The 20151-nt window shown below is 27.1% G+C and overlaps 1 long non-coding RNA gene and 1 pseudogene across 1 annotated transcript; both read right to left on the bottom strand.

Moving 5' to 3' along the window:
• Positions 1–1322: 1322 nt before the first annotated feature.
• On the bottom strand, positions 1323–3276 carry LOC111042957. Its single transcript, XR_002605517.1, has 3 exons — positions 3087–3276; positions 1973–2013; positions 1323–1874 (listed from the first exon to the last, which is right to left on the bottom strand). It is a non-coding gene; the product is annotated as an uncharacterized LOC111042957 (long non-coding RNA).
• A 15337-nt stretch (positions 3277–18613) lies between these two features.
• LOC111042926 lies at positions 18614–19935 on the bottom strand (annotated as a pseudogene).
• Positions 19936–20151: the final 216 nt, after the last annotated feature.

Here is a 20151-nt window from a genome sequence, read left to right as displayed (position 1 = left end):
TTAGCACATATAGGTAATACTATTATAGTTTATAGTTAGTGAAAGTCAAGAAGAACTTGAATTGTTATTTGATTCACTTTTCCACCCCCACACCAAAACACCGAACAGCAAGTGCATCGACCTACGCACATAATGTGTATTGTGTATACATTATATGTTTGTATAAACACCGGACTCGTGAATAATACGTATCTACTTATTGTCTTATTACAACATTATGAGGAGTGCGAGTTATCTAACCATATTTTGCATAAATTATTTTCTTATACCTAGTAATGAAAAACATGACAGATACCTGGATAAAAAATTTCAAAAATTTCAAAAATAACGATCGCCCAAATACTGGTACCTAGCTATTAGCTTTTATTCAATAATACATTTAATATGAAGGTATTTGATTTTTATATTATGTACTCCGTATAGCATATATGTCCGATAGAGTCCATGAACCCTTACTTGATAGGCTGCAAGAAAACACGCCGCGGTCAATTTTTAAATGAATACCTCTAGGTACCAACTTTTTTTATAATTTTCATTTTATAATTTTTCAAGTCATTTTTATTGATTAACTTGTACTCTAAATTGTGTAAATCTTAGTTAATATAACGTATTGTTGTCATGTACCAAAAAAATAAAACAAATGTATTGTTCACGATTGTTATAATAAAAGAATTTTGAGTTCCTGCTACTTGCAAAAGGTCCATTTTTTGATTATGTAGGTACTTAATAATTAATAATACCTTTATTTGTCTCCCCTATGGACAATCTTAAGTTGTTTCCAATTCATTAATTTTGTATAAAATAAATAATAAAATAATCAATTTCGCCCATAAAATAGCCTATACTTTATAATTTACCTAATTTATAATGCGTATTTAGAAATTAGAGGTGTCGGCTGTGCCTGTTCATCATTCAAACTGATAATGATTTGACACTCAAACAATGATGATCCTGAGTGGAACCTATTACCGATTTATACAACTTATCATATTTCCTAATAAATAAAAACTTACAAAGAATTATTATTACTCACGATTTTCGTAGATGTAAAAAAAATCTTAAATGTGAATTTAGTGGATGATTTAATACCAACTTATACATAATATGTTTTATTATTCCTTGGTCAATATATCTACAGTTAGATTGTTATCATTTTTTTTCCACACAGATAGGATTTAAATAATTATTCATGTCTGTACTAGTTTTAATATTTTGTGATATTTAATAATTTTGAAAAAAATTATTTATTTAAATTTTTATAGTTTGGTGATCTAATATTTTAAAAGTAATGATAATTTACACATATAGGTACCTAGTAATGAAAAAGTCCAGAACGACCATATTTATATATTTTAAATGTAATTTTCAAAGTGAGAATATTTACCACTGACTCGTCTCGTTTTTACCAATCTATGTATATTTATAAGTAGGTTTATTCAACAGTGTTGACTAACACATAAGAAACTGTTCGAGATTTAACTACAGTATAAACACACAACAGAAACTAAAAATAAATCAATTCGGTTTTATATATAAATGGGTCAAATGTATACTATATTTTAATCATCCTCGCGTAAGATATTACAGAATACACTTCTGGTAAGATTGTAAGACGTGCGACTTGCGCGCATATAGTATATGCACTATAGATATAAATAGGTTGGGTTAGGTACCTTCCAGCTAATGCTAACGTAGTGTCTTACCAAAAGGCAAATAGCAAATAGCATGTATAATTATATCATATAATATGAATAGCTATGCATATTATAACAAAATCACATTTATCTCCTGTTAGCCATTTGTAATCTATTTATACATCAATGAAAATTTGTTATTTATTACGTAGGTAGTCAATGTCCGTTTCATTGTGTACACTGAAAAACAATAGTGTAGAGTGATAAAGTGTTATAAAAAATATATACTTAATTTTTTCTAAAACTAAAAATTAATAAATACAAAAGTGTATACCTACCTAAATATCCTAGCATCTTGTACTCATATACTTTAATTTTCCTGTGTGCAATAATAATGTAAGCATAATAAATATTACATGAATGGGCACAAATCGTATATTAATGCTAAGAGGGCTTACTCTCCTCTACCTTTAAAATAGCCCCCAAGGTTGTGCCTATTATCAAAAGGGAAAAAAAATTTTTAAGGTTTGACATTTTACTACCAATGGGTATATTAAAAATACTAGAATAAATTGTAACGAAAATAAAAATAATGGATCGATGACCAGTAAAAATTCCCCTATTATATTAACTATTTTAAGATAATATTATTTTTAATAAAAAATTAATTACATATTTCAGAGTCATGTAAAAATGTACTTATTGACTCTAAAATATTGGTAACACTATGGTACAGCACTACTCTAATGGTATGAACTATTTATGAGAGTTCTTGTTTTAAATTTTGAATTAGTAGCTATAAAAACGGCATGTCTTATAATTTTTTAACTACAATAAATCTACAAATTGTCAAGTTTATGATGATTTTCTTAAAATTTGAACTTAAAATAACTATAAAAAAAATCACACCTGCGGATCTTTACTTCAATTTTAAAAACTGTATCATGTAAAGAAAATTATAAAATAAACATTCGATAAGAATTTCAAATACCTACTTTTGTTATTTTTTGAATAGCAACAAAATAAGAAAATCGTTGTATGAGAATTTATTAATTTCCAATGTCTAACTTCATACGAGCGTAAAACGTGATGACCGACACAAAAAAATACACATATCATTGTAAAACAATAAATTCATTGATTCATCGCTTCGCTCAGAATCTAAAATAATCAGATAATGTGTAAAAAAAATTTTATTTCGACAATAATAAACTGTATAATAATTTTAACTATAATATTTAGTTGATAAATAAGTAATAACCATTCCAAAAAATAGTGAAATGAGTTACCTACAGATTTACATATACGTCGAAATATCGCACATAACGATAATAAGTACATGCCTAATACTATTATATAAGTATTTATTATATTTTATATTTAAAACTAATTTCAAGTTCATTACTTGGCTATTTTTATAAATGCTAATAAATTAAATAGTAATTAACTTACCTATACTTAATTTTAAGACAGTATATTGTGTACGTACAACGTAGCCACGTAGGTATAGTAAGTACCGTACATAATATCCATGGTGCATTGATTTGTATTGAATTCCAAGTACCTACTTATTAGTTAATTACTACTTATTATTCTCACAATTTATAGTGTGAACTACAAACAGACCTTGATATAATATTAAATAGTTTTGTACATTTATATTACTATTCCTTTTCACAAACATCATATCGTATAGATATCAAAGTGACACAGCTAATTGCTATTATTCAAATGATGAGAATGTAAAAAGTGGGTTGGTATAAATGTATAATACTTGTCGGTTATGCTCATGTCACTATTTGATAGACACTATAGACCTTAACTTTATATGTCATGAACTAAACTTATGTTTAAATGTCAGTAGAGAGCAGGCAAAGATCTAGAAAATGTTAACCCCGGGTGCTCAAAAAAAATAATTGGTTATACCTTTTTATTTTAGATTACTTAATTTATAATACAATTTTTTTTTTGGTGGCTTAGACTCTAAGCCACCAATAAAATAAATTTGATAATGACTTAGACGACCGAAAGTAGAGCACCCATAACTCCCCCGAATAGTCGGAGAATACGTAAACATTAAACATGATACAACTGTATATGTCCCATGTAGGTGATTTGTACTTGAGTCTGCAAGCTGCTATAATATAAATCAGAATAATTAAATGTATACCATGTTCATTTAAAAAATTATATTGTATATTTGTATGGCATATGAAACTAAACTCTCCCAATACAAGTTAAGCGTACAAGTCACACTGTTATAGAGTGTTGCATAGTTGCATATTATTATTGTTGATGTGTTTTATTTTTACTATGTATATCGTATGTGTTACGGACAATGTGGAATACCGGGCAATGTTAACCATACATTTTTTTTTAACCAACTAATATTATTTTTTACTATTATTATAAATTATAATCATTACTTATTTATAGTATTGATTTTTTTTTTAAACAATCATTATTAATTTTATTCATGTACCATAATATTACGAATATTTTGATGGAATAACAAAAAAAAATTAACAAGTATCATCATTTTATTTTTATAATAAATTATAATTTTATTACTACCTATTTATTTGAACAAGATTTAGAAGCATGGCACTTGGAATTACATAGTCTGTCCGCTTTTCTACACTTGATTTTTAAATAGGCAGTATGATAAGTAGCAAAAATAAGTTTATACACAGTGTTTCAAAAAATGCATAGTTTATTGTATTATAATGGTACATGAATAAAATTAATAATGATTGTTTTAAAAAAAATCAATACTATAAATAGGTAATGATTATAATTTATAATAATAATAAAAAATAATATTAGTTGATTAAAAAAAATATTATACCATACAATTTTCAAAATACCTTGACTCATGTGGAACTCTTTATAGACATATGAAATTTTCGATTATTATTAGTTTTTTTAAGCTAATGTTGATAAAATGTATAAAATGTAATACAAGATTCCTAATAAGTTGTTGTTAGTGGAAATTAAAAAAAAAGTTGAACGTACCTACTTGAAACTTTTGGAGTATATTATATAAAGATTTATATAAAGATGCTTTATACTAGGTTAAAAAAATGTATGAAGTCATTCATCATGTAAGACGTAAGTTCTATAATAGTTACATAAAATAATTGTCAACTAGTTTAAAATATAATATGTTGGTTTTTTTTACAATTTGTTATTTTGTTTTATGAGTAGGTTGATCAATGTTAACCACGTTAACCGTACAATAACTACAAAGTAAATACTAAATGGTGACAATATTATTTCCTGATGTGTGGCTATATTGGAATGTAGTGCATTGTGTGTGTGTGTATATGTATTATACCTATACTTATAGAGGCATATGCCTATTGCAAGGCCAACAATTAGTATTAATTAAGGTCCATCGAAAAATATATCAATATTTACAGAAGAATATAGCAACATAGTTGACGTACATTAATTTATAACTAGCCAGTATACATTGAACAGAATATTATTAAAATTTTTATCATAATCTTATAGCCTCATATTACTTATACCAGTTATACCTATAGGCTATAGAGATACTACTCAGTCATAATCAGTAATATCATTAATTATAAATACTTTTGGGTAGTTAAATAGGTTTACATAATCAATATTCTATGGTAATATGTATAAAATGATATTATGTTTAAGACAATAATATAAAAATAGACTATAATCAATGCAGACTTAGAAGAATTTAAAAAAATAATGGAAAATGGGAAATTAGGAAAATATAAGCCCCTGAAAAAATGTAATGTATAATAGTTCACGTACAAAGGTAGTCAACAAAATGTGAAGACCAGACCTAACTCAAGTAAGTATGTATCATTGACTAGTACTGAATTGGTTCCCGAGCTCCAACCGCACCCGCCAAATTGGTTCCTGTTCAAAAAAGGTATTTTATTAAGTTGAGCCGAATCGGTTCCCATTTAATTACGCACATTTTCCTTTTCAATTTTACAGGCTTAGCCGCTTAGGACTGTTAACTTAAAAGTAGTCTTGGTAAAAAATGTGCGTTAACGTGTGTTATAAAAAAAATTATATAATATATACAATTTTCAATCGTTGATTTGGAAGTCAACACTAAGTCACTAAGTCATCACTAAGTGTACAAAATACAAATAATAAAATATAATAAATACTATAGAGTGTAGGTACATTTATATTTTGTACTAACCTAACCTTAAATCACACTTTTAGCCAAGCCTACTTTTAAGTTGACAGTCCTAAGCCTGTACAATTGAGAAAGAAAATGTGCTCACACAAGCGGGAACAAATTCGGCTCAACCTAATAAAATACCTTTTTGTAAACGGGAACCACTTCGGCCAAACGGGAACCAATTCGGTTACTCCCGTATTATTGTTTTTCAAATTGTTTGTATCTAATTATGCGCACAAAGGTTTGAGGTTTCCAATTTAGCTATCATCCATACTTACTTAAAAGTTATTTTGATCTTATCACAAAATGCCTCCAAAAATTAATATTGTATATTATAACAGGTTATCGTATATTTGTATCATAATCATCATCATCATCATCATCATCATCATATGGCGTAGGTAACTACTTTATAATGTAGTATATACCTACTATATTGTAATTATTACATAATATAATAAGTAGAATTCCAAAGTATAGACTACTAAATACTAGTTAATAATATTATCTTAAACAGTGTAAAATGTCAACCACTAACTCCTGAGGGTTTTAAGTTGTATTTTTATTTATGAAATCAATGCACAAATGACCAATTTAAATTTAATCTATTCTGTGGCTGAAGTGCAGGGGTGCTAACCCAAATACTTGCCCTGTAAATTGTAAATTATAGTACCAATCATATTTTTAAGTTCTTAAGTCTTAAGCAAGTATAATTTAAATATATTTTAAACATATTAATAAATACATTTATACTATTATTATTTATTGTAAATTTCTTGTTTACTAGCTAGTCTACATAATAATATTCAACATTTCTGAAGAGGTTTGATAAACATTATTCAATTATTTAAAAGAACCTTTTTATTACGAATTTCTGACCTAAATATTATTATGGTTTAAGATGTAATTTTGGGTCCCCACATATTATCATAGTAAACATATTTATTTATTATCAATATAAAATAAAATAATTTTCATCACCCTAATTTGTATACGAGAAATAAATACTTGTAGATTTGTCCTACATACATATTAATATATTATATTAACATAATTACATAAACGCATATATTAAGTATTGATTGTTTAACTTTGTTAATTAAATCAAACATACACTTATCCTCAGTTAATTATGTAATTATTCAATTGACTCCGAAAGTTGATTTTTTTAGAGAATAGAAACAACAGAATTGTAATGAAATAGAATTAACAATTTTCGAATTTAAACAAAAACGATTTATTGTATTAATCTAATAATTGGTATAAAGAATCATTCTGACCCAATTACATATTTACTTTTATACACTATACATATAGGTAGGTACTGTATATAATGTACCTACTTACATAATATAGCATTATAGCTCATATATTATGAATATTAGTAGGAATAAGTATTATAATGGAAATGATTAATGTGTCTTAAAACATCTTGGTAGATTATTGAAAGAAGTTTTTTTTAAAAAGCAATCATTTTTATTTATTTATAAATTAAAAGTAACGTATAGGCTATAGCTTATAGTGTCAAAGCGTATTAAAATTAAATACGTTTAAAATCTGAATGGTTCACAAAGTTCAAAAATGGATGAAAAAAACAATCAGGTCCATTGCATAATATTTGTATAGTAATATTAATAATATTATACATAATGAGTACATTATGTTAAAAGTTTAAGGCTCTCTACCTAATACCTATATACAGTTACAAATGATTGCAAAAATTGCACAACAAATTGTTGTCTTCCTGTAGAACTGCTTTCAAAAAAATATAAATTTCATATTCGTGTAAAATTAAATAAAAATAGTTCTCAAATTTTAAAATAATAAAATATATTGTTTATACAATGTTTTGATTATAGGTATAATATGTATACATAACGCGCTGATGACTGATGAAGCGTTCACAATATTCACATATATTTCGTGATAGATTGATAAATATAAAATTATAGAATAAATGTCATTCAAATCTCACACAATTAACTAGATACGTCGTTTGTCGTGTCGTGTCGTATCGTATCGTACCGTATGGGTAGTCAGTAGATCGTGGTTAGTAAATGATACCATGATTACCACGGCCAACCAGAATACTAAGCCACACTACACGACAGACGGCATATATATAGCTGCGGTTACGGATTTACTCCGTTAAGGTAATAATAATACTGCAATAAACCCATAGACGTATATACTAAGTTTATACTATACAACTTCCATCCACTGAGATAGATAAGTATATTGTTATCTATCTCAGTGCTTCCATCTAAGAATAAAATAATATCATATTATTTGACCGTTGTTATTCGAAATATGTAAATAAAACCATATTAACAATATTATGTTAATACATAGAGACTAAAGATAATCATTATATGTTTAAAACATACCTAGACCTTATACTAGGTATAGTATAAGATCTATAGTTTAAAATTGAACTCTCAGCCTTATGTCAGTGTATTATTATTTATTAAAATTACTATACACTGTACATTATTAAATACCTTAAAAGCTCATTTATTTAAACTATCTTTATTCATTTTACAACCTGTAACATATCTATAATAATTGTCTGAGAATTTGTTTCGCTTACACTGGCATATTTTTATATGACAGAGAGAGAGAGGATAATTGTGTCAATTTATAGGAACCTCAGTAAATCCCTACATTAAATTCTGCTCGTCTTATTCAAGATTGTTAAAGTGCCATTGGAAGTTGATTTGATTTTGAGGGATTTTGAGGGACTTAGTTAATTTGGTTACTGGTCATTTATAAAAATTATTTTGTTTATTTCAGTTGTGATATGTAGTAATATTATATGGAGGATTTATTAAAAGTTTAAATTCTGATAGAAATTAGGACAGCCTCAGGTAACGTGGCAAGTGACGCTATTTTATAACAGGTCCTTTTGAGGTTTATGAAAATTTCATTTATTATTTATTGATGTGGTACCTAATTTTGAGGAGGAATCAATGTATAATAACTTAAAATTTAAATCATCAATGAAAAGTATAAAATTCTTGTATACCGGATATAGCTCGGTATGACGGTAATCAACATTTTATTTTCCCGTACAAGTATTTATAAGCATATAAGCTTGAAAGTTCTGACCTCTGTAAGCTATTTCTTTGCGTCTAACACATATCAATTAATTATATATTTTTTTTTTCATAATAATAATGGATCATTAAAAATAAAATAAGATATTACTAAAAAAAAATAATAGGTATAGGTTATCTGAATACTACATTACTAAACATATATGCCTAATGCCTATATACATGCCATATACATGTTCTTGTAAGTATAGTTAAACTATTATACAGGGTGGTTCACCAAGTATGATCCGCCTTTTTTTTCTTTAGTAATTGCAAAATTATTCAAAATCTGATTATTGGAATTTTTAAATATACTCTAAGACTATATTTTTAAGTTATTAACATTTTTTGTTCTATGAAGAGCGTCCTGTGGCGGTACAAACAAATGTTTTTCAAATGAGAACCCCCCTTCCTTATTGTAAATTGTGGATTTTTTCTCGTACATTTTGATGTTCCTAATTCAAAATTCGGACGAGTAGTTTCTCTGCAGTTATTAAAATGTTTGTTCCAAGAATAATTGTCTTTAGAAGTGGTTTTACAATAATATAAAACAGATGTAATATATTATCTAGTATTTATTTTATTTGGACTATTTAAAAAAAAATTATTAATATTATATTAATCACCAACATTTTTAAATCCCCAATTTTCCAAACCCATGATACCAGATGCGTATATTATCATAGGTATCATACCTATTATCCTTAGAACACAAATTTAAATAACTCAAAAACTATTCTTAACGTTGAGAAAAATTATCTGGTAAATAAATTATATTCAAATGAGGGGGGGAGGGGAGGTCATTTTAAAAACGGAAATGTGAGTCCCCATGGAAAAAAATTAAAAAATTTTTTAAAAAATGGTCCGAATATGTTTAAAAATTCTAAAAATCAGAATTTGAATAATTTTATTAAAAAATGAAGGTAATCCCTCTGTATATATAATGCCAAGTTGTGACGGCATTACATATATTATTAGATAATCAAGAGTTGAAAAAAAACAAAAAATACAATTTTTATTCCATTTAGAGGGCAAGAGTTTTGACCAAGTCACGCTAGAACTTTATGTCCTGAATGTGGATTGTTCGCATACGTTATACCTACGATTATTCACACGTTTATTTGACCTGCTATATGTCCGTGATGTACTCGTATGACGATATAGGTATGGAAAAAATGTTTATAATCACCATCACACATTAAATTGAATATAATAATATACCTATACATATATAAATAAATAAATTACGTGATGTACTATGCACTCGACAAACGCCGTCTGATCATGTTTTTTACATATCTATATAGCAATAATAATCAGCATAGGTATAATATACGATATCATAATTTTTACACACCACTGTATAAATGTATATAAAAATGACGATGGCGCAGCACAATATTAGTTCCTGCTCGCCCAGACAGCTCAGTCAGTGGTCAATTTAACTTCCCCGTATTTATTATATATTTATATAGATTGAATACACTTCGGTGTTCGGAATGTTCGCTAAAAAATTGAATTTGTTCATGTTCACATTCATGTTTTATTTTCAAACGGACAAGTTCACGTTCTTTGAAAAAAATGCGTAAATTTGGTTGATAATTTAAACTATTTTATTTTATTTTTATGAATCGTTTAAATACTTATACAAAATCACGGAAATCATAATATCATTGTTGTTAATATATAATATACATATTATGTCGAGCCGAGCCCACCACAATTTCACGTATCTAATTTTATAATTCGTAATCAAATAAATATTGTATTAATATTATAATAGAAAAATAATTGTATTATATAATATTGTCATAATATTTATGTATATACATATATATTATATTTATTAAGTGGTAAATAAATTTGAACTTCTAAAAAATCGTTCAAATTCATTTTAAATATAAAGATCCTTCACGTTCACTAAATATAAACGAACTCGTGAATGTGCGTTCATGAAAGACGTTCTTTCCAGGCACTATGTATAACTACAAAACTACATATACATATATGTGTATAGCTTCTGATGTAGTGATGACAATGAGTAGAAAAGTGAGTGGTAGCGTGAAGCAGTAGTCATAAGCCTGACTCGTGCGTGTATTTTGTTAGCAATGGGGCTTGTAAGTTCATATGCACTAAAAAACTCTTGAATTTGTACATTCCTAACTATGCCTCTAAAAATTATCAAACTAAACATAAAGTAAAAAACATTTGGTTATACAATACAAACTGATAAATATAAGAAAAAAATCATGTCAATTAATTTTTTTAATTAAAAAACCGAACATTTCTTTACATTTTTTTATCTCAAACTTCTATGAACAAATACATATTTCGTGTATTCATAGGCGCCGCCAGAAATTTTATCAGGGGAGTGTATCGTGCAAGTATACACTGATTTCTAAATAATTCTTGTATTTAGGTAATAATAATAATAGTTATAACAATAATAATAATATTAATAGTTGAATACGTAAAAATATTTTTTAAAACTGTATAATGATACAAAGTTACTTTAGTTTTTTTTTTCAACGGCTACAATGTAACACAGCCCGCGGCCCGGTGGCTACGATTAGAAAATCTGAAATTCAATTGAAGAATTTGGAAAAAAACTTAGGCGTTTACCTTTATTATTTAAAAAATAAGTATGATAATGCATAATATAAATAATATTTATAGACAATTATGCAAAATAAGTATAATAATAAATAATAGAAATAATGTAGATAATTATGCAAAATAAAACAGTTTCAATACCATTTAATTTTTTTAATTTAATTTAATTTTTTTGTTTTTGCAAAGCCAGGGGGCGCAAGTGCACCTTGCACCCCCCTCGCGGCGCCCATGCGTGTATTATGTATCGTTTTTAAAAGCCTTAATGGGTTGAACATTGTTTTTTATGTCCTATTTTCAATTATTTAATCGCCTACAACCTGTTTTAATTATATATTTAAAATGTACTGAGATAAAATTTACTAACAATAACTTTAAACAATTTTAAAATATCCTCTTTAAATGTGAAAAAAGCATAATATATACAGAAAACCTCAAAGTATGAAGTTATATGCAAAATACAATATTTCATTATACATAGGATCCTGTACTCATGAAGCAAATTTCTATGTGACCTAGTATTTAATATAAATCGGGATTGATATGCGAATGCATGAACTTAAAATGAGCATTTTAAATTAGTATTTAAGGGTTAATGGAAAAACGAACAATATCTACAGCGATATTTAAATTAAATACATCAGTGAGGTACACAGATATGTTCATATTTTTCATATTTTCATAAAAAAAATATCAAGGGGGGATTGAACACCCTTATAACCATAGATACTATTTATTATAAATGTTTATAACTATAATGAATTTTTTGTTAGAAATTTGATTTTTATACACCTGAAAAATATTTTTGGCAAGGAATATGAAATAAAGAGCATATTTTTTTAGTCAAAAAAGTTAAAATTTCAACAAAAGGATCGTTTAAAAATATTAAAAAGTGTCTTTTTTATTCAAAAACTGTGTTCCGTGAGTAATGACTTCAAACAATTTAAGAAAAATATTTTTAATAACTTTAATACTTTTCAAGATAATTAATGTTTACTGTTAGAGAATCTCAGAATTTGTAAGCAGGTATACGATATGGCACAATAATAAAATATACGTACACAGTTGATTTCTTGATAAATTGTATTATACCGTAGAATATGTTAATTATTGCACAATCGATTTTTATCTGAATATTTGATAGAAAATTATATAATATAATATATAATTCCGGCGGATATTGATATTCATTAGGTAATCATTACAATAAACATAATGTTATAAATGTTATAATAAATTGTGTTGTTATCAGCAATTTTGTCTCGCCGGCCAAGTTTCGGGTCAAACATCCAATAATACATTATTATATATATTTAATAATATAAATTATACAATATTACGTAAGAATGTGAAAGAGGACGTTCGCACTCTCATGTCTTACTAATACACGTCTTAACCACCGCCGCATTTAGAAGGGTTGCATCGATGACAACTGCCCCGGGCTCCAACTTTTTGGGTCAAAAATTTGTTAACTTATGAATTAATAAAACTTTTGAAATAGAAACTATTTTAGGTAACACATAATATACTAAATTATGCTGTTTAAAATTACCGGCGATCTTAAATTATTGATATACTTAATAATAGTTCCTTTTTCCAAATTTGTTATGATTTAATAGACATACGTTGTTTAAAAAATGCTCTTAACTTTGCACTATAAAGCTCAAAATATACACTTAATATTCTAAAATATATAAAACCGCATGTAGGTATTCATTTTAACTTGATAAGATAATACACAACATTTTTAATAGTTAATAAAATAAAAATAAGTAGGTACTTAACTTGATCAACAATTTAACTTACTATTAAGATTCTAAACAATAATTGTTTTTAATAAAATTATTTACAAACAGTTATTATAGATATGCTGTGTGTATACTGCAAACATATATTACTAATTTGCATAATTTAAATTATAGTTTTATTACATTTGTTTTTGTTTTGTTCATAATAATATTTAATATGATCCATGAAGTAGTTACCTAAATATGTAAAAAAAAACTTATCATAGATATGAAGAATATTATTATAAGCAGGGCTCGAGTGACATACACTCAATGTATTAACTTCGGTAAGGGGGAAGGGAGTTCATGAAATTATTAAACAATATTTAAAATAAGCAAACATTATTTAAAAATTAAAAACCAATAGATTATTTTCTTTACTCAAAATCTAAAAAGTTCATGAGGATCTATGTTCCATATCCCCCATGGGTTAAGCTCTCGTCGTGGGAGCCAACTTTTTTTACACCGGACAAAATATCATTTTTTCAACATTAGAAAAAATGTCTAATGTGGCACAGGTCATAACACTCCAAAATTTACGGTTTGGTGGTTAAAATTTTGTGTGGTTAACTTTAATACTAGGTTGAATCGACTACTATCGAACTTAAAAGTATTAACATTATCTCCGTTCTTGAGTTTCTTTAAGATGTTGTTTTAATTTTTTTTTAATGGACATATTATGTTCTTACATTTAAGTCTGATGTTATAGGTGAATTCACCATCAAGTTAACTTGACTATAGAGAATCTCTATTTATAAGATAAAATGTTGTTAAAATAATGTTCACACAATATACCACCAATTTGAAAATATTGTCTTTATTAGGTACATAAGAAAATTCCAAAAATCAGTTTATGATAATAACTGCATTACTGGAGAAGAAAGGAGAGGGAATAACTAGGTATAGTAATAAATATATTTCAAACTGAAGCGCAATGTCCATATTTTATAACGATAGTCAATAATACCTGTTCGTTAGTATAAGTTTAGTACTTATATAAGTTAATTGTATTCATTTTTTTTCCAAAAATGTTGTTTTGTAATGGCTTATTACAAATAAAATATTACATATAAATTATGTTTAAAAAAAATGTCCAAAACCAATAAAAGGCAGTCACATCCACATGTGTTGTCTCCGTCTTACAAACGTATATAACATGGCAAATTTTACATTTACAATAATACATTTTACTCTGTAATTGCTAAAATTAGAGTGAAATGACCTCTTATACAATTTAAAGACAAGATCATTAGGAATTTAGATCTCATAGGATTTTTTATTCTAAGTATTTTAAAATTATAAATTATTTGTACATCTTAAAATACTCATACAATCTGCAAAACAGAGACAACACATTCGGGTGTGGCGTCCTCTTAATACTTGTCATTTGTCATGAAGCTAGTGTTAATATTCATTAGAATTATCACCCAATCACTCTGGGTATCATTTCACTAAAAATCTATTACGAAACATTCTAAAATAAAATGAGCGTTGGTTGTGTTCATTATATCGCTCTGGTCGACTGGTTTACGTTTATCTAATTGTAATTCAATTTGAATATTGCAATTAATATGTCTATTGCCTATACATTACAATATTACATACTTATCGATGTATTTTTCTCCGAAATTCTATTGTAAAGCTACTAGACGGTTGAACATTTTTTTATACTGATCAGTAGTCAAGCATATTATTTTCGACTTGGAAGCATTTCGTACATTGTCTGGTTTCCTACTCAGCCCTTTACAATAATTATAATTTATGAATAGGTACTTATTAGTGTATTACAAACATTTATAATAGCATTAACATAAAATCAACACGATAGTTATAATTTACAGTATTCCATGTTTGCTTGCTTTATAGTATTAAAATAAATTATTAAATACATTTACACGACATGTCCACATGTTTATGAAGTCAAACACAACGTGAACTCAACGAAAAAAAGTACACACTCAGTGAATGATATATATGGGTAGTGGGTACATACCATTAATATGTACCTATACAATTGTATAAATAGATATAAACGATGATCGATAACCAAGATAGATACCTAATGTTGTGATGTAAGTAGGTACCCATATTCAATTATATTTACAACAACAAAAAATCCAGGAGAATAGTTACTCTGCTGTATAGTTATAATTTTCGGAATGTATAGATACCTACATCATCATTTAATATGGCACTAAAATGGATGTGTTTAGTTTTAAGTCTTTAAAATGTACAGTTTCAAGAAAGTCATAACTTACTTAAAATAGTATCAATAAAAACCTACGTTGCATGCCCCTGATAATAATCTTACCTTTAAATTGTATAATAGGTAAATTCACTCTAATATTTAAGACATTAGACAACACATCCAAGTACGACGTCCACTTAAAAATAAATATTAATTTTATGACCAAAAAATATTTTATAATAGGTATTTATTTCTACCATTGTACCAACAACAGTTATTCTACTGTAGATTTGGCTTTAAAAAATAAAGTATTAAATGGTGGAACAAAATTGTAAGTCATGAATTAATTTAAAATTCATAATTTCGCAGATAGACACAGGAATGCAATGCTTAACCTAACAAATAAATTAATAAGATAATTTCAATTTACTCTTGAAATATTTAACACTTGATAAATAATAGCTAATATCCATGTGAAGTAAGTAGCAATTTAAATTTATTTTTCAATTGTTCGAAGAATCTATATTATCAAATATTTTTTCGTGGGAAGCCATAAGCATAAAAGCTTCATTTGACGCATATTTCACAATCGAATTTTAATAACTATTAAAATTGAAAATTAACATTCATTGTTCACTATCTACCTAGTTTTAAAATAAATATTTAAGCAAATACTAATAAATTACTAATATAGGAAAACTAGATTAGGTAATTCAAATTAAAGTAGGTCAGTTTAAAGCTTTACAAGAAATCTCAAGAAGATTCTTATATGCAAGGGTTAATAATTGTTGATATACATCACCAAGTTCGACTAGGTACTTCATTAAAACGTTAAATAAGCAAACCGAATTTTCGTAAATGTTATTGTACCATCATTCATCAAAATACCGACAGGCAACAATACCTTATTGGTTCTCGTTGTCATCAAAATTATAAATTTCAATTGACTATTTGTCAGTTGCCTACATAATATGAATATAGTACCTAATAACTTTTTAATTGTATTTTTGAAATAAGTTAAATTTAATGTTTCCAATTGTAAGCTATTCATAATAATACCCACCAAAATATCTTTGTACATTTTAAGTTCTAGGCAAAGCTCAAAAACAAAGAATTTTCAAGTAATACGTTTTAAAAACGACAAGTTTAATAGGTGACAAAACAGTCTAAATCTATTATATATTTGATTATTAATTTTAAACCTCTACCTAGTCTACTTCTTAAATAACTTTATCTATCAGAGTCAGTAGCAGATTTAAGTTATTCACCATATTCGATCGCTCCAACTAAATATTAATTAAATTATGAGTGATGTACAAATTATTGAATTTGTTATTTGAGTATTATTTTATTATTGTGTTAACAGTAATAAACTAATATCCATTGATGATAATATGTATGACTCTAATAAACCCATGTTCCATTAAATGGGCTGTGAATTGTATACTTTTTTAGCTTATTGTTGTAAGCCTTTATTTACATACTAAAATTTTTAATTGGACCGACGACAGCTTGTGATTGATATGCAAACCTGTTTTTCTAAGCAAGGTACCTACACTTTGAAAAAATAGCAAAGATATTGGATAACCTTACATGCTTAATTTCAAAAATAGCATATCAAATGAATGGCTTTAATTTAGCTTTCTAGGTAAATGAAAAGAATGGAAAAGTCAAAAGTGTCTGGGGGAAAGCGAATAGGTAAATGTATTTTAAGAAACAAAAAATAATAAGACATTCTAAATAACTAAAAAAGTATAAGACATGTTTAAATTCATACAATATTAAAGAACGTGAACTTTAACCAATTTTAATTCCCGAATGTTAATTTATGTTAATAACAAGATTTATAGAAATTCAGACATAGCTACGCAGGGTACATTTATTTCTGTTACAGTGTTTCAAACATTTTTAGAAACATGTTTTCTACAAATAATGTAGGCATCCCAGTTTTTGGCACGGACGAAGTCACTAGAAGAGTATTAAGAAAAATTAAATATGAAAATTAAATACAAAAGAATTTGAATGAATAAAACATTTTCATATTTTATAATATTTTATACTTCACAAATAGGTGCGGAATAAAATTGTTGTGGCTTAAGTGTATACATTATTACAAAACATCACATAAAACTAATAGTTTTAACTGATTTTATATCAATTTATAAGGTACCGTCAGGCTTCTTATAACATAGAAATGTTTTATACTTATAATTTGTTTCAATTGTAAATTTCACTGCAAATTTTAAATATTTAATTATTCGGTTCACCCGCTAACCACTAGGAGAAAGTTTAATATTAAGTACCTATATAAATGTAATAGTCAACTTCAAAGTATTATATTTTTTAATTGTTATTTATTAAAGCATTTTTTAAAATAAAGGTTTATTTAATACAATGATACTGCAGATAAATCAGAGTATTGTTGTATTAATTAATTATTGATATTATCTAAAATAAAATTGCATTATTATTATATTTTATTATAGTGTTACGTATTTTATTAACATTATAACAATTGTTGTACTATACAATATACATAATATAATGCTCAATGCACTCATTACCTACACGAATATAAATCTATTGTTTGATAGATTAAGTTAAGTTAAATAATAAAAAACATTAATAGATTATGAAGAACATCATTTTATCTATTAAATGACGCGTATTATACTACTAGATAAAATGTGTGCATTAAATGGCGGGTAAAACTGTATTTTATTTTTAAAAAATACATTTTTACCAGCCAATCGCCATTCCCTATGAACACATTTTCTCTATAGTAGTACCTATAATACGCGTCATTAAATAGATAATAGTATGTTATTCATTATTTATTAATGTGTTTTTATTATTTAATTTAACTAAGTCTATCAAACCATAGATTTATATTAGTTACCCAGCTCAATATAAAACTTGGGTCACAAAGTGCATTGCGATAAAATTAGGATAGCAATATGTAATTATAAATAAAGACACGGTTCATACTTTTAAACAATATCGCAAAAAGTTCTGACGTAGGGCAAAGTACTATATTAAAACAAATAAAAAGCATTGAGGGTAGTGCCTACAAACTATAATCATGTTTTGTAATGAACTGGGTATATTAACCAATATACCTAAATCTATCATCAAACCACATAGATTTATATTAATTATATTAGTTACCCACTTACCCAGTTCAATACAAGGCGCAATAAGATTCTACCCGCAATGCTTTTTACGTGTTAAATAATATTTTGCACCACATCAGAACTTTTTGCGATACCGTTTAAATCAACTGTTTGCATCATGTCTTTATTTAGTCGTACATATCGCTGTTCTGATCTCATCGCAATGTACTTTGTGACCCAATTGTTCTAACACATCGGCAGGCGCATTTAACATCGCTACAGGATTTGCAGTGTTGGTACCTGCAGTAGATGAACCAGTGTTTCTGGTACCTGGCTCAAAAACTGCATAATTATCACCATAGATTTTTCCTGATATTATGCCTGCACCACCAACTAGGCCGCATATTACATTTGACACTATTGAGTCATACAAGTGAGGCATGACCATCACATCAAACTGATGAGGATTATAGACACCAACTGCATGCAACAGTTGTCAATAATCATGCAGTGATCGAACTTGATGTCTGGGTAATTTAATGTCATATTCGGGCAAGATTCCAAAAATAATTCATCTGATTATTTCATAGAGCTGACTTCGTGGATTGCTGTGACTTGACTGCGACCATTGTTTATGGCTAATTCAAATGCATAACGGGCCAGCCTTATAGAATTGCTTCGAGTAATAACTTACATGGAATCGACCACACATTTGACACCTTCGTGTTCTAACATTGTATATTCACCTTAGTATTTTGACGTACAAATGTACAATTGTAACATTTACATGATTGTGGAGACTTGGTACGTTATTATATGACGGCATATTTATCGCATTCGCAAATAAATCGAGTTCATTACGTATTTACGTATGATAACATTACTTGAAATGATAATAGAAATTAAAATCGAGACTTTCTGTTTCAATGTTGTTTTTAATGCATACGCCATTTCTACAAATAGACATAATGGCGTATTTCAGTCTCCAGAATTCCAGATCACCATTATTATCACTTTTTAGATCGATCTGAACTGTCTCGAAATCAACTGGTATGCCACCTTTTAAAAATACTTATTTTACATAACCCGTAATCTCTGGTCCAATGCCTGCACCCGGCAATATAGTGACTGAATTTCTTCCTAAATATCTATAATTAAAAATAAATATTATGCTCCGAACAACAACTCTGAGTAGTATAATCCATCAAGTTTCCATAATATTTAGTATGGATGTTATTATCAAGATTTTAATTTAAAAAAAAATATTTTACGTTTTATCGAGTGAGATAAACTTTTAAACACACTTGAATTTACAGCATTTGACACATTCTAAAAATGTGAAGGATTGTCGTGAACAATATTGTAGGGACCTACTACCTACCGCAGTTATTTCCCCTCCTGCTTGGTAATAATTATAAGAACCATTTTTCTATAAATATTAAAAAAAAATTAAGTTAGGAAAGTTCACTCTTCGAGCGTGCTGAATTCTCGGTTCATACACGTACCTAGGTATTTTAGTACAACGCCGAACGCAATAATTAATA

This window comes from Myzus persicae, unplaced genomic scaffold (genome assembly GCF_001856785.1).
Source record: "Myzus persicae strain clone G006 unplaced genomic scaffold, MPER_G0061.0, whole genome shotgun sequence".
Classification (NCBI taxonomy): domain Eukaryota; kingdom Metazoa; phylum Arthropoda; class Insecta; order Hemiptera; family Aphididae; genus Myzus; species Myzus persicae.
Note: the sequence above shows the minus strand (reverse complement) of the source record. Positions and strands in the feature narration are given on the sequence as shown.